The sequence below is a fragment of the Podarcis vaucheri genome (assembly GCF_965113315.1).
Source record: "Podarcis vaucheri genome assembly, chromosome: 3".
Taxonomy (NCBI): domain Eukaryota; kingdom Metazoa; phylum Chordata; class Lepidosauria; order Squamata; family Lacertidae; genus Podarcis; species Podarcis vaucheri.
Window position 1 is genome coordinate 119,471,668 of NC_138761.1, and position 16,190 is coordinate 119,487,857.

Genomic DNA, 16,190 nt, shown 5'->3' on the forward strand with positions numbered 1-16,190 from the left:
TTGTAAAGTAGAACACACAGTCATTACTATCCAGACAAAGGTCTACCATCTCGGAGAGAATTGAGCCTAAGACTGTTTCTTTTCTCTCTCTCTCTCTCTCTCTCTCTCTCTCTCTCTCTCTCTCGGTTTCTTGTGTGGGTTTGTTTGTTTTTGCATAGAATCAGTAACCTGTTAGAAAATTCAGAGGGCTGGTAACATCTGTGTTTATTTTCCAACCAGCAGGCATTTGGTCCTTATGTGTATTATCCAGAGACTATCAAAATGCTTGTCATGCATTGGGGAAAGAGATAGAACCTGCATATATAATATAGGAATGAAGGGCCCGATTCATCCCAGGGCACAAAGACACACCGTGTATTCTCAGGGGTCTCCCTCAATGGAGGCAGCATCACCCCAGTGTTAGGAGTTGCAGTGGGTGTATGTGGGTCAGCACACTTGCTGGTTAAACGTTATCAACTGACTGCACCATATATGACAGGGATCAAATAGGCCATTTACCTAAAAATGCCACTGGTGTAGCAGAGACCTCAGTTCTGGCACAGTATCTGAGGGTCTTTCTAGCATGTTGCATAGGAAGCTGCCTTATACAGAGGCAGTGTACTCGTCCATCTAGCTCAGCCCTGCCTACACGGGTTGGCAGCAGCTCTCTGGGGCTGTAGGCTGTCATGGACTGGTTGGATGCAGAGGAACGATGGGAGAAACCAGCTTGGGGAACCACCAACTGAAGAAAGCTCAGAGCCCAGGGAATGGTGGTGGGACAACAATGAATGGTTAGGGCAGGGGTAAGCAACCTAAGGGGACACGGGTGGTGCTGTGGGTTAAACCACAGAGCCTAGGACTTGCTGATCAGAAGGTTGGCGGTTCGAATCCCCGCGATGGGGTGAGCTCCCCGTTGCTCGGTCCCTGCTCCTGCCAACCTAGCAGTTTGAAAGCACGTCAAAGTGCAAGTAGATAAATAGGTACCGCTCTGGCGGGAAGGTAAACGGTGTTTCCGTGTGCTGCTCTAGTTCTCCAGAAGCGGCTTAGTCATGCTGGCCACATGACCCGGAAGCTGTACGCCGGCTCCCTCGGCCAATAAAGCGAGATGAGCGCCGCAACCCCAGAGTCGGCCACGACTGGACCTAATGGTCAGGGGTCCCTTTACCTTTAAGCAACCTAAGGCCCATGAGCCACAAGCAGCCCACGGGTGTCATTTAACCGGCCCCCGAGCTGCCCCCGAGCCAAGCCGCCCGTTCAGCGAGTCCCTGTGCGCTGCGCTAAACCGATGCAGCGTGGCGTGGGGACTCGCTTCCACGGCACTGGAAATCACGTCTGTTCATGCTCGGGTGCCAGAAACCACGTCTGCGCAGACACTGGAAATCGCGGGCGCTCATGCGCTCGCACAATCCAGCCCACAAAGGGATCTCCGCTGGAGTGAACTAGCCCAGGCGAGGTAAACGTTGCTGACCCCTGGGTTAGGGGGAAAAGACTAGGAAGAGGAGGTCTCGGAAGCTGAAGAGGTAACATAGCTTAGTTAGCTGGGAGAGTCTGTGGCAGAGAGAAGTCAGAATGCGTATTTAATATTTTGTTGCGAGTTGCCCAGAGTGGCTGGGGCAACCCAGTCAGATCTGAGGCATATAAATAATAAAAAAATATTCCTATCATCATCAGAAGCAGAGGCAGAAGTAGGAGAGTGGGAACCAGACCATTTCTGCGAAGAAGCAGAGATGAGTCAGGCTGCTGAAGAATATCTCCCATGCCTGCTGCAACAAGCTCCCCACCCCGTCTCCCAGAACCAGAAGCGGGCTGAAATGGGCAGAGCAGCGGCAGTCTTGGGATTGCTTGGGGAAAGCCCTGGAGAGGAGGGGACTTAAGTGGCTGTGAGGTGGTAGGAACTTTCAGTCTTGGCAACTGATTCATGGGGTAAGACCAGTACTGTTTTTCTAGAAAAGAGGCACCAGTACTCATCATAATAGCAATGGCACCCACCTGAGTTCTGGCAAGTTCCGACTAAAAAAGGCCCTTGATAATATCAACTGGGAATGAGCTGCTGTGCTCATTAGTCCTAACACTTAGCCAAGTGAAGATTATGTTGTTGCTCATAACTCCAACATTGAAGGGTGTGATTTACTGCTGGTTTGCTCTTTGACACAGAGACGTTCCCACCTCTTCCTGGCAATGTCATGGATATACCCTGGAACTTCCTGCATGCAAAGCAGATAATCTATCGCTCAGCTGCAGCAGCTCTTCTCCAGAAGTTTATCGGTTGTGAAAGTTTCCACTGTGCCTGGAAGAGTGAGCCTGTACAGAACAGGCTCCATAGAGTTTGGGGAGGGGAAAACAGCAGGTCTTTGAAGAAACCAAGATGCTGGAGGAAGCGGTTTACTGGTTGGGGCAGAACTGCCACAGTAGCTTCCCAGCAGGTGAGTGCACCAAAGCAGTGGGGAGGGCCGTGCAGTGCAAATGCACCAGCAGAGCTAATTTAGCACTTTGCACCATGTCCAACTCCTCACTGCCTCTTCTCTGGTCCTGAACGGGGTAACTGTGCCCCTGAAGGACCAGGTGCGCAGCCTGGGAGTCATTTTGGACTCACAGCTGCCCATGGAGGCACAGGTCAAATCCGTGTCCAGGGCAGCTGTTTACCAGCTCCATCTGGTACGCTGGCTGAGACCCAATCTGCCCGCGGACTGTCTTGCCAGAGTGCTGCATGCTCTAGTTATCTCCCGCTTAGACTACTGCAATGTGCTCTATGTGGGGCTACCTTTGAAGATAACTTGGAAACTGCAATTAATCCAGAATGCGGCAGCTAGACTGGTGACATGTTTGCTGAATTAACAATTGGAACTGGAATACAGAAAAGGAAGGCGTGAGGAGATCTGGGAAATAAGCAAATGAAAAATATGTGATAGAAAGATTGAACTGTTTTTTAACTATTTTTATGTTGTATTTTTCTCTTTTCTTTTTTTCTTTTTATTCTGTAATTTTTCTGAAAATCTTAATAATTTTTTTTTTTTAAAAAAAGACCTACATTGGCTCCCAGTACGTTTCCGAACACAATTCAAAGTGTTGGTGCTGACCTTTAAAGCCCTAAACTGCCTCGGTCCAGTATATCTGAAGGAGCGTCTCCACCCCCATCGTTCTACCTGGACACTGAGGTCCAGCACCGAGGGCCTTCTGGCGGTTCCCTCACTGCGAGAAGCCAAGTTACAGGGAACCAGGCAGAGGGCCTTCTCAGTAGTGGCGCCCTCCCTGTGGAACGCCCTCCCACCAGATGTCAAAGAGAAAAACAACTATCTGACTTTTAGAAGACATCTGAAGGCAGCCCTGTTTAGGGAAGCTCTTAATGTTTGATGTACTACAGTATTTTAATATTTTTTTGGAAGCCGCCCAGAGTGGCTGGGGAGGCTCAGCCAGATGGGTGGGGTATAAATAGTAAATAATAATAATAATAATAATAATAATAATAATAATAATATTATTATTATTATTATTATTATTATTATTATTATTATTCTCTCCCATCCTTCATCCCTGCAATGGTGACCCGCCAACTATGTAGCTAGCAGAGCAGACGCATCCGCCCAACAAGCCATTTCTGGATGCTGGTTAATGTACACACACACACACCACAACTGTTAATTGAAACCTTTGATTATGAAGAGTTCAGGGGAAAACATTTCTTGTGCCAATGAAGTTCTGCTTTACAGAACCATTTGATTCTGATTTGACTTGTCTGTGGGTGGTGCTGTGGTCTAAACCACTGAGCCTCTTGGGCTTGCCGATCGGAAGGTGAGCTCCCGTTGCTCTGTCCCAGCTCCTGCCAACCTAGCAGTTCGAAAGCACGCCAGTGCAAGTAGATAAATAGGTACTGCTGTGGCGGGAAGGTAAATGGTGTTTCCATGTGGTCTGGCTTCTATCACGGTGTTCCGTTGCACCAGAAGTGGTTTAGTCATGCTGGCCACATGACCCGGAAAGCTGTCTGTGGACAAACACCGGCTGCCTTGGCCTGAAAGTGAGATGAGCGCTGCATCCCACAGTCACCTTTGACTGGACTTAACTGTCCAGGGGTCCTTTACCTTTTTACCTTTGTCTGTTTCACCTGGCCTATTTCCAGTCATAGGGATGGGTTTTGCTCCCAACGCAACAGAGCCTCCAGACTGTGTGGCACTTCTGTTTTCCTCTTAGGGATGAGCAGCACTTTGGCACCTTTTTAGGTAAAGGTAAAGGTACCCCTGCCCGAACGGGCCAGTCTTGACAGACTGTGGGGTTTGTGCGCCCATCTCACATTTATTGGCCGGGGGCCAGCGCTGTCCGGGGACACTTCCGGGTCACGTGGCCAGCGTGACATCGCTGCTCTGGTGAGCCAGAGCCGCACACGGAACGCCGTTTACCTTCCCGCTGGTAAGCGGTACCTATTTATCTACTTGCACCCGGGGGTGCTTTCGAACTGCTAGGTGGGCAGGCGCTGGGACCGAACAGCGGGAGCGCACCCCGCTGCGGGGATTCGAACCGCCGACCTTTCGATCGGCAAGCCCTAGGCGTTGAGGCTTTAGCCCACAGCGCCACCCGCGTCCCTGTTTGGCACCTTTTTACGATGTATCAAATAATTTGCATTCAGTCTTTATGGGTAAAACTAGTGCTTACAATTACAGCTTACGACTACGACGACAGCAACAAAAATGGGCAAACATGATTATACTTATTGTTCCTGTGCTGGATAAACAAAAGACAATTTCTAGGAGTTTATGTCATTAGACACCCTCCAGAGCTCTAATATAATTTGTAAGCTTCATCATTTCTGCCACTTGCCATATTCCGGTTAAGCAATCTCGAACCTTTGCAGCTGAGGCACATTTCCAATCAGCTGTCACATTTATTCTAGCTGCACGTTAGATGTTAATAACAAATTCCGTATCACTGCTCTCCACCTTCCCCTGTAAGTCACATAAAATAACACTCAATTGTAGCTCATACCCTGCCAGGCCTTAAGTACATATGGTATTTCCCTCCATTTTAATTATGAGGCAGAAACAGTAGATGTGCATAAGATTTGCAGTGCACTGATCTCTAACAAGCCAAGAGAACCTGATTATAAATCAAATGTACTTCATAAAGGGTCAAGCCCTACTGGAAAAAATATACACTTTGGTGAAATGCTCCTTTAAGTACATAGATAATATTTTAGAAGGAGCATTGAGTCATGTCTACCACCATTGGTGGGATGCGAGTGGCGCTGTGGTCTAAACCACAGAGCCTAGGACTTGCCGATCAGGTCGGCTCCTGCCAACTTAGCAGTTTGAAAGCATGTCAAAGTGCAAGTAGAAAAATAGGTACCACTCCAGTGGGAAGGTAAACGGCATTTCTGTGAGCTGCTCAGGTTCGCCAGAAGTGGCTTAGTTATGCTGGCCACATGACCCGGAAGCTGTCTGCGGACAAAGATCGGCTCCCTCGGCCAGTAAAGTGAGATGAGCGCCACAACCCCAGAGTCGTCCACAACTGGACTTAACTGCCAGGGGTCCCTTTACCGTTACCTTTATCGCCATTGGTGTTTGGGGTGGGATCGCATAATTAAGATCTTCTTTAAATTTCCCTAGTTAGCAATTCCAAAGAAATGGCATAATTCAGTTTGAGTAGTCCTTGATTATCATCTGACCCATCAGTGCTTCAAAGCAAGATCATGTGCTAATCTGAACATATTTTAATATCAGTTTAGACAAAATGTGTCTAAAGATTAAAAACTAATTCTGAATATAAGTAGGGAATGGTTCCTACTTGCCATTTATCACGTATTTCCTCGTATACTTCCTGCCCACTGTTCCCAGCTAGAGCTTTAATAAACTATTTGCTTTCCATATGTATATTTCAAAGAGAATAGCGACTTTATAAGTACACCTATTACTTAAAAAGCACTTTGAGCTACTTGTCCATTACACTCTAACAAAAGTATGTGGAACTGCTTTTGTAACTACTCCAAAGTACCTCACACAACTTTTTTAAATAACCACCCTTTCCTCTTCCTCCCTTCCCCATCAGATAATTAAATAGGTGGCCTCAGCCAAAACATTCCTTCTCAGCTTCAGTCTCCTATTGGCAATCTACTGTACCTTTACATGCTTGTTGTAAAGATTACCCAAGCTAAGCTATGTTGGGAAAGATGGAGGGCACAAGGAGAAGGGGACGACAGAGGACGAGATGGTTGGACAGTGTTCTCGAAGCTACCAGCATGAGTTTGACCAAACTGCGGGAGGCAGTGGAAGACAGGAGTGCCTGGTGTGCTCTGGTCCATGGCATCAAAAAGAGTCGGACACGACTAAACGACTAAACAACAACAACAACAAGCTATGTTAAGTATGTTGAATACTCTAAAAAGTGCTATATAAATGCTAAATTGATCCCCGAGAGCCTGAGGCTTTCACGAGTCCCCTTTACTGTCCCAAATTCCCCAATGTCATAAGTGGGCTGGAGGCATGGTAATAAAGTTTTTATTTTTTCTACCAGGTTCCCAGATTCTCCCTGCCTTTCAGACAAGCGTGGCATACCAATATAGTGCGTTCCACGAACTATTCATAATGGCAGTACAGTTGCTTGCCTGGGGACATGCTATCCTTCACAGGGGGGAAAAGGCAAATGAGAAAAGCGAGAGGATAATTCAATGGAAACGAACCCTGCCCATCAGCTGCTTCCAGAACAGCTCTGTTCAAGCTGAACCTCAGCATTGCGCTCTCTGCCTTCCCACTAATGCCACTGCCAGTCTCAAATAAATGTTACATGAAATTTAATTGTTTCTGAAAGCTCGGGTCCCAACACAAAATGTCGGGAGGTTTTCAGACACTATCTGTCCCTAACAGGGACTAAGGAAAGTAGGCACAGGAAGTTTAAATTAACCATGAAAACTAGCAGGGAGCTGCTTTTCAGGCTGGCTTCTGCCACAGGGAGGAATGTGGTCTTATTCATCCATAATGCAGGCACGAATACATTATTTCTGAAGGAAGGGGGAACGGCTTGCTGCCTTAGGACTGGGTTTAGCTCACAGATACGCAGCATCCCTCTTGTGCAAGGAACCCACGTCGTAAAGATAAAACAGCGGCAGCTGGTCCATTGGGGCAAATGGGGCACTGCCCCACCAACTTCTACCTGCATGCCTTCTTTATTACAACAAATCCAGGGAGTGCCCTTGTAGTAGTAGTGGGAATTTTTAGGGATGCGGGGGAGGATATATTGTCTAAGATATCCTATCCCAACTTGTCTTTACAAGTTCAGCAAAATCAGCAGAGTTAACATTCCCCCCCTTTTTTTAAACACACGGACAGCAGATAGCTTGCTCAGACTCGTTAGAGTCTCTGTAAATATTTCCTGGTACAGTGGTGCCCCGCAAGACGAATGCCTCGCAAGACGGAAAACTCGCTAGACGAAAGAGTTTTCCGTTTTGGAGGTGCTTCGCAAAATGAATCTCCTATGGGCTTGCTTCGCAAGACGAAAATGTCTTGCGAGTTCCTGCGGGGGTTCCCCCCCCTTTTCTAAGCTGCTAAGCCGCTTATCCGTTTATCCGCTAAGCCGACAAGCCGCTAAAAGCCGCTAATAGCGCTAATAGCGCTAATCCGTCAATGGGCTTGCTTCGCAAGACGAAAAAACCGCTAGACGAAGAGACTCACAGAACGGATTCTTTTCGTCTTGCGAGGCACCACTGTATTTTCCCCATTTAATACGTCCTAAAATAAGACGCTACGCAGTCTTCTGTAAAGTATAAAACGTTTACTCACAAGTAATCATCGGTTCACACAAAGGTTCCCAGAAGGCAGACTTAAAAGGTTAGAACATAGTTTAAACGTGGTGACTATCTCCTTATGGGAGAAAGCCCCCCTTTTCTTCTCTTGGCCTGGAGCCAAGGCTGCATCTTAGTAGTGCGGTTATTAAGATGGCATCGATAGAAACAAGAAGAGACAAGGTCACCAGCCTGTAGGTTCTGGTTCTTTCTACTTCAGGAGAGGCCACACCCATCTCAAGTTACACATAGGAAGCTTCGTCTCAGTCCTGACAAGCAAGAAGTTCTGCCTGGAGGACTGAGACAACCTTCATGTCTACTCTAGCAAAGTTGTGTTTGACTGCACCTGATTCTTACTTCCCATAGTAGTAGTAATACCCCACCCATCTGGCTGGTTTCTCCATCCACTCTGGGCAGCTTCCAGGAAAATATAAAAACAACAAAACATATTCCCAATACAGGTCTTCAGATGTCTTCTAAAAGTTGTGTACAGTCAAACCTCAGTTCTCAAATGGCCCCGTTTTCGAACGTTTTGGCTCCTGAACACCAAAAACCCAGAAGAAAGTACTCCGGTTTTTAAACATTTTTCAGAACCCGAACGTCCGACACGGCTTCCACTTGAGTGCAAGAAGCTCTTGCAACCAATCAGAAACCGTGCCTCGGTTGTCGAAAGTTTCGGAAGTCAAACGGTCTTCCGGAACAGATCACATTCAACAACCGATGTTTGACTGTAGTTCTTTATCTCCTTGACATCTGAAGGGAGGGTGTTCCTCAGGGAGGGTTCCACTACCGAGTAGGGCCTTTGTTGTTGGGATACTGCCAGGGAGATAAAGTCCATCATGGCCCCAAGCCGTCTGCCGGACGATCCATCGATCTCCCGTAGGCACGCAGTATCAGCAATCAGCGACATGAGTTTCTAGAAAATATCTTGCCACATTCTAGAGACCATGCACACTCTATCAGCAGATAATTCACAGCAGAAGTCGCACGCGGGAGAGCATTATTTACAAGTTTTATTCAGCGTTGATCAGAACAAAGAAAGACATGACTGCCTGCGTCAGTGTCTCCGACACAGGGAGAGAAAACGAAAGCAATAGGAAACATAAACATCCTGTGAACAGGACATGCGCAGACTCTGTGACTCACAGCCTGCTCCCTTTTGAGGTGGAACAGAAATATCCTAACATTTGTTTGGCTCCCTGTAACTTCACTTCTCGCAGGGAGGGAACCACCAGAAGACCCTCGGAGGAGGACCTCAGTGTCTGGGCTGAACGATGGGAATGGAGACGCTCCTTCAGGTATACTGGGCTGAGGCTGTTTAGGGCTTTAAAGGTCAGCACCAAGACTCTGAATTGTGCTTGGAAATGTACTGGGAGCCAGTGAAGATCCTTTAGCATTGGTGTTATATAGTCCTGGCAGCCACTCTCAGAACTCAGCATGGGGATTACATGGTTCTGCCTCACCACTGGCTCTAGCTCCACATCCTGTTTGAGCTCCTCGCTTCCTGCCCTACCAATCCCAATGGGCACCAGCCACCACTGAGATAACAAGAAAAAAGCACACCAAGAACTCTGGCCAATATAAGTTTCAATAGTGGGAATGGTCCCTACTCGCAAATCAATAGTCAATTATAACAAAAACTAATCCATTCAAAAGCACCGTATTTTTCTTTTCTTTTTTTAAAATATTTATTGAGAATTTTAAGGTTACAAAGAAATAAGAAGGAAAAACCAAGAGGGGAAAAAAAGGAAAGAAAAAAGTAGATAAAAGTAACAATTAAACAATACAAATCAATAAAAACCAAAGTCAAAAAGAAAAAACAAAACACACAATACATCAAAAGCAAAAAGCAAAAATAAACAAAAAATTTAAAAACAAATCCAATATTCCCAGATCTTTAACTGTCATTACCTTATTTCATCGACCTCCTCGCACCTCCCTTTTTTGTATTCTAGTTATTAATTATCTCAGCAAATCCTTTCCATCTTTCACAATATTCTGTCATTAAATTACCTTAATCTATTTTAACCTTATCTTACCATAAAAAGTCCTAAAACTTAAAACTTAAATCTTATTTATACCAAATTCTCTTAACCATTACATATTCTTACATAATTCTTTTTAACATTTCTGCTAAAGCCCAATAATTTCATTCCAACATTTTTCTAATACTCATTAATTTTACAATACTTTTCTAAATGAATTTTTAAAACTTTCTTCCAATCTTCATCCATCGTCTCTTCTTCCTGGTCTCGGGTTTTGTCAGTCCTTTCTATCCCATCCATCTAGTCCATCAACCTGGTGACCTTATGTCCGAGGCTCTTAAGTCTCTTCCATGTCCCTTCCGCAGGTCTTCTTCATATTTATACCTGTACTTTACTTTGTCTTCTGCTCCTTTCACTCGGGGAGACTCCAGCTTGACAATATTTTTGTCCCTTCTTGACAAGTCAGCCCCTTTTCCATAGTCAATATTTTGTTCCTTTTAAATGCGAATGGGAACAATGGAATCAATATGTTTCTCTTCTTTTAACTATCTGTCAAAAACGTTTGTCCATAGTCAATGAACTTCCCCAGAATGTCTGTCCTGACACCCCGCTCCCAGGTTCAAGACGGTGGAAAATTGCCTTTCTTTACTCTCTCTTCTGCAGGTTTAAACAGTCTAAAAACAGTTCCCCCCTCTTCTCCTGCTTCCAAGGGGGGTTCAGTAATTTTAAATGATGAAATTTTGGTCCTTTACAGACGACTTTCTAAACTCTAGCTTGCCGTGTCTTCGCTTCAATCTATCTACAAAAAGCGGAAGGCGGACTTCCTGTTTAGACCTTCCTACTTCAGCGCCAAATTAAAAAAATTCTTAATCCAATTTTCCGTTCTACTCACGGGCAGTTGTTTAAAAGCCAAGTGTCCACAGGAAAAAGTCAGCGCTCTCCGGCAACAGCAATGCGGCTTCACTCCGTGAAAGAAGCAGTCGATTCAAAGCACTGCGCCACTCACCCCACGTCGCTCCGGATCCCCGAAAACCGGGTTTCCCCGCGAGTGGGGGGGCGCAAAGGTGCCAGCCGAATCCCACGTCCACAGGCGTCTCCCGCCTGTGGTTTTTGATGGGTCTCCACCTCGCCGTGGCGGTTCAGACCCTGTTTTCCACGGAGCGGATTCCTCCCGATCGGAGGAAATCCGCCATTGCCAGGGGCGCCAACCCGGAAGTCCAAAAGCACCGTATTTTTCGCTCTATAAGACGCACCCGACCATAAGACACACCTAGTTTTAGAGGAGGAGAACAAGAAAAAAAAATATTCTCTCCCTCTCTGCTCAGCGTCTCTCCCACAAAGCGGGAGGAGAAACGGAAGGGGCTCCATTTCTCCTCCTGGTTCGCTGAAGGGGCGCTTCGCAGAGAGGAAAAGCTGCACAGCGCCTCTCCAGTGAAAGGAAGCCAGGAGAGCAAGAGGGATCGGTGAGCACCAATCCCTCTTGCTGTTCTGGCTTCTGGGATAGCTGCGCATCCTGCATTCGCTCCATAAGACGCACACACATTCCCCCTAATTTTTTTGGAGGGGAAAAGTGTGTCTTATAGAGCAAAAAAATACGGTATGTATTCTGACAAGGATTACAAACTCAAACAGAGATTACAAACTGAAACTCATATGTATAACACAATAATCCATTACAGTGTTAGAGATAAAGGTTTATGAGTAGAGATAAGTTCATGTTAGTCCATAGTCAGATTTGACATGAAGACCTTAGTTTCAATCATTGATCAGAAGTCAGAAGTCAATTATGGATCAGAAGCCAGGACAGGGCCCTGTTTCGATGTACAGTGGTGCCTCGGGTTACATACGCTTCAGGTTACATACGCTTCAGGTTACAGACTCCGCTAACCCAGAAATAGTGCTTCAGGTTAAGAACTTTGCTTCAGGATGAGAACAGAAATCATGCTTTGGCGGCGCGGTGGCAGCAGGAGGTCCCATTAGCTAAAGTGGTGCTTCAGGTTAAGAACAGTTTCAGGTTAAGAACGGAGCTCCGGAACGAATTAAGTACTTAACCAGAGGTACCACTGTATTCACCTTCATCAGCTAATTTTTAAGGGATCGTGTTGATCTACCCACACTTAGTTGCAATCTCTGAGAAACATAGAAAACAACAGGGTATATTTATACAAATTCCTCAAACTTACACAACCCCTTAAAAATTAGCTGATGAAGGTGAATACATTTTGAAACTTAACTGCATCAGTTTTGCGATGGACAGCTTTGTGCAGCGGGTGGGCAGACAGGCACACTTACCCCGGGCCTCAGTGGGCTAATCTGCCTGGGTTGGGGGCTCGAGGGACTGGCTGGTTTTTTGCTTTGAGTTTATAACTTTATTCCTTTATTCTAACAAGACATCTGGCCCAGACCTCAGACAAGCTCTGCACATGTCTGGTGATGAATGCCACAGATCATGTCCCTGGGACTATCTGCTTCTCCACTTCCAAGCTCATGATCTGTAAAAGTTGTGCATACACACCGCAGGCGCGTCTTGTGCATGCCACTCAGGAAATGCTCTTAACGTTTTAGATTTCATGGATTATGTCCAGCAAAAGGTCATTTGTGCAGCATCTAAGGCTGAATGCTGCCAGTTTTCAGGGTCTGCAAAACTAATTTCATTTATCAGAAATCTAGATAGTCTGTGGAGAACTGCGGACTTCACAAGGCCGAAAGTGTGATTTCACTGAGCCCAAGAGCATTCTCCCGGAAAGGACCTTTCGGGCAGGAAACCAAATGAGTGTGTGTGATGTGGGAAGCAGCTAACACATTGGACCATAGTAAATACTAAACTACCCACTGATTATAAAATAAACGTTACAATCTGCTATCTGTCTTCACTGGCGCATCTGAGAGAACACAAATACATTCACACATGCAAATTTTCAGCTGCTGCATGCTCCAAAGCTAGGCATTTAGGAACACTGCAAATGCAAAGTGCTTCAGTTTCAAGAAAATTGTGTACAAGTTCTGTTTCGTACAGTGGAACTTCACTGAAGAAAACACACATCCAGTCGCTCCGAAATATGATATTGGAACACTCCAAATCACTTGCCCAGGTATGTGCACAGAAAATAGTCGACCTAACTGATAGGCAGCACATGAAGATCTGCATTTATCATCGCCATACATCCCTGAATATTATTACTGTATAATTATAAGATTATTTTATAATCTTAGAAGGTTGTATAATCTTAGAAGACGTGTGGCTAATAATATTCTTGCTGCTGCAGTTGCATATAAAAACAGTCTCTTGCCTATTATTAGCCCAACGATGGAAGCAGCAAGAGATACCAAAGAAAGAAGAGTGGCAGATTAAACTGATGCGTTATGCCGAGTTGGCAAAATTAACTGGGAAAATTTGGAACCAGCAAGATAAGAGTTTCCTGAAAGACTGGAATAAATTTCTAGTGTACTTGAAAGACAATTGTAAACAGCTGACATCGCTAGTTGGGTTACAAGAAGTTTTGTAAGGTTAATTTTGTAAATTATTGCAAAGAATAACTTCTAATTTGTTTATTTTTGATACAGACTTAATAGAAATAATTATAATAACAAAATGCAATATCAGAGAGTAAGTTAGAAAACCAGGAGTTGAGGAGGATGGAAGTCTTAGGCTGCTGCTATGTAATATACAAATCAGATATTATGTTATAAAATAAGTGCAAAAACCAATAAAAATTATTACAGTGGTACCTCGGGTTAAGAACTTAATTTGTTCTGGAGGACATTTCTTAACCTGAAGCACCACTTTAGCTAATGGGGCTGCACGATTTCTGTTCTCATCCTGAAGCAAAGTTCTTAACCCGAGGTACTATTTCTGGGTTAGCGGAGTCTGTAACCTGAAGCATATGTAACCTGAAGCGTATGTAACCTGAGGTACCACTGTATATAAAAGAAGAAGTGTGGCTGTGAGAGGGCGTGGTTGTGACTATGATGAAGAGACCATGCACTTCTAAATTTGCCGCTCTACTACTGCTCCCATGTCATCATCCTTTAAGCTTCTCTGAAAGAAGGTACCCAGAGAAGGCATGCCTGGAGTCATAAGTGTGGGATGTGATCCATGAGAGGCAGTCCAGTACAACATTCCTTGTAACGCTAGAGAAGACATGCAGGGGAATGATTGGTACAGCCAGCCGAAACTTCCTGTTCCTCCTGGCTGGAGCATCCTTCCTTTCGCATGTGATAGAAGGTGGGCGTGACCTAACCTGTCCAGGTAACAAAAGGACGGGTCACACAGCACACCTCCCTCTTTTTGACTTCTTTCTTTGTTTGACCAGCTTCTAGCTAGGACTGCTCTGCTAGCTCTCAGCTAGCAGAAGAACTGGGATTATCCCCCCCCCCAATATGGGGTAGGTCCACATGTACATATTTGTAACTAAGTGCCTTCAGGAATGCAACTGTGAACTGATGTGAGTAAACTTCTTTTATCGTCTTTAAATAAGATTGTGACGTCTTTATTCTTTTTAAGAGGGATTCAAGGGAACTTACCAATCTGTCTAAGACAGATTGAATTGTATAATAGTGAAAGGCTCACACGAGCCTGCAACCAGTTATCTGTTGTGCATGAGAAGGGGAATGTAAACTCTGTTAAGTTAAGGCACTTGCTAGCGCAAGTTAAAAGTAAAGGTACCCCTGACCGCTAGGTCCAGTCGCGGACGACTCTGGCGTTGCACGCTCATATCGCTCTATAGGCTGAGGAAGCCGGCGGTTGTCCGCAGACAGCTTCTGGGTCATGTAGCCAGTATGACTAAGCCGCTTCTGGTAAAACCAGAGCAGCACATGGAAATGCCGTTTACCTTCCTGCCAGAGTGGTACCTATTTATCTACTTGCACTTTGATGTGCTTTCGAACTGCTAGGTGGGCAGGAGCTGGGACCGAATAACGGGAGCTCACCCCGTCGCAGGGATTCAAACCGCCGACCTTATGATTGGCAAGTCCTAGGCTCTGTGGTTTAGACCAAAGCGCCACCCGTGTCCCTTAGCGCAAATTAGGAAGGATATTAACAAACAATATATCCTCTCCTGCCACCCTGAACATTCCCACAATAAGGTCATAAAAAGCTGCCTTGTTCTGGTCCATGGAACTGAGCATCATCTACACTGACTGCCAGCAGCAGACCAGGGTTTTCAGACAGAGGACATCCCTAACAGCAAGTGGAGATCCTGAGTGGGGGTTCAAACCCGGGACTCTATGATTCTGCTGCCTACTCCATTTTGATTTAAGCACAGGCCATGATATCTTGGCCTTGTGTCATCTAGGCAGGCAGCAGCCATTGAGCCAAGAGTGAAGGCAACCATGAACACCTGCATGTTGGACTACATGGCCCTCGTGATCCCTTCCAACTCTACAAATCTATGATTCTGTGACATATCAAGCCTGTTGGAAACGGCTGGAACTTTTGCTGCCTTCTCAAGCCATCGCCATCCCAGGTAGCCTGTTACCGCTTACCTTCGCTCTCAGTTCTGTTTCTGTAAAATAGGATTATTATTTTTTACAAAAACTGTCACAAGGGCAAGCTGAGCAAAGGTTGCAAAGAACTTAGTTAATTAGTAGCGCTATATAAATGACAAATAGCAGCAGAATTCTTTCCTGCCAAAGTCCCAAATGTGCTCAAATCTTTAATTAGGCCTAACGAATTGGGAGAGTGACTGGAATTATTGCCATTGTGAATTGTTGCAAAGAATTATCACACTTTTTTGCATTTATTTGCCATTTTGCCCCATAATTTTCTTTCTTTCTTTCTTTCTTTCTTTCTTTCTTTCTTTCTTTCTTTCTTTCTTTCTTTCTTTCTTTCTTTCTTCTTCCCTTCCTTCCTTCCTTCCTTCCTTCCTTCCTTCCTTCCTTCCTTCCTTTCTCTCTCCTTCTCTCCCTCTCCACACAAACACATCTATCTATCTATCTATCTATCTATCTATCTATCTATCTATCATCTATCTATCTATCTTCCAAGGATAAAATTTCATGCAGCGGATGATGTGAATTCTTCCCCACGAAAACCTTTTAGGCCTTAGCCTGTTAATCTTTAAGGCACCACAAGCTCTTTGCTGTTTCTGAAATTCATATATATTTAAAGAAAAAATGCCATTTTGTCAGGGATTTGACTTTGGTTTCCCGAGCTTTTAGAGCATGCATCACATTTGCATAATTCATTGGGCACGGTCATGAAATGAGCCATGCAAGGCAAATGACACCTTCCTGCCCCGCCAGTCTAAGTCATGCTAGATATGGGTGCAGAACTGCTGTTTTCTGGCAGCTAGCACATATTTGGAGCCCATGGATGCAATTTGCTCCATGGCTCTCCTTCCATATAGCCAACAACCACCCAGACATACTTGAGTTGTGCCCATCGGTGGCCTATTGAGACCAATGGGATTGAAGGTAGGGAGGCTACCAGCAGGTGGAGCCAGAGACACCAACAGGGAGCACCA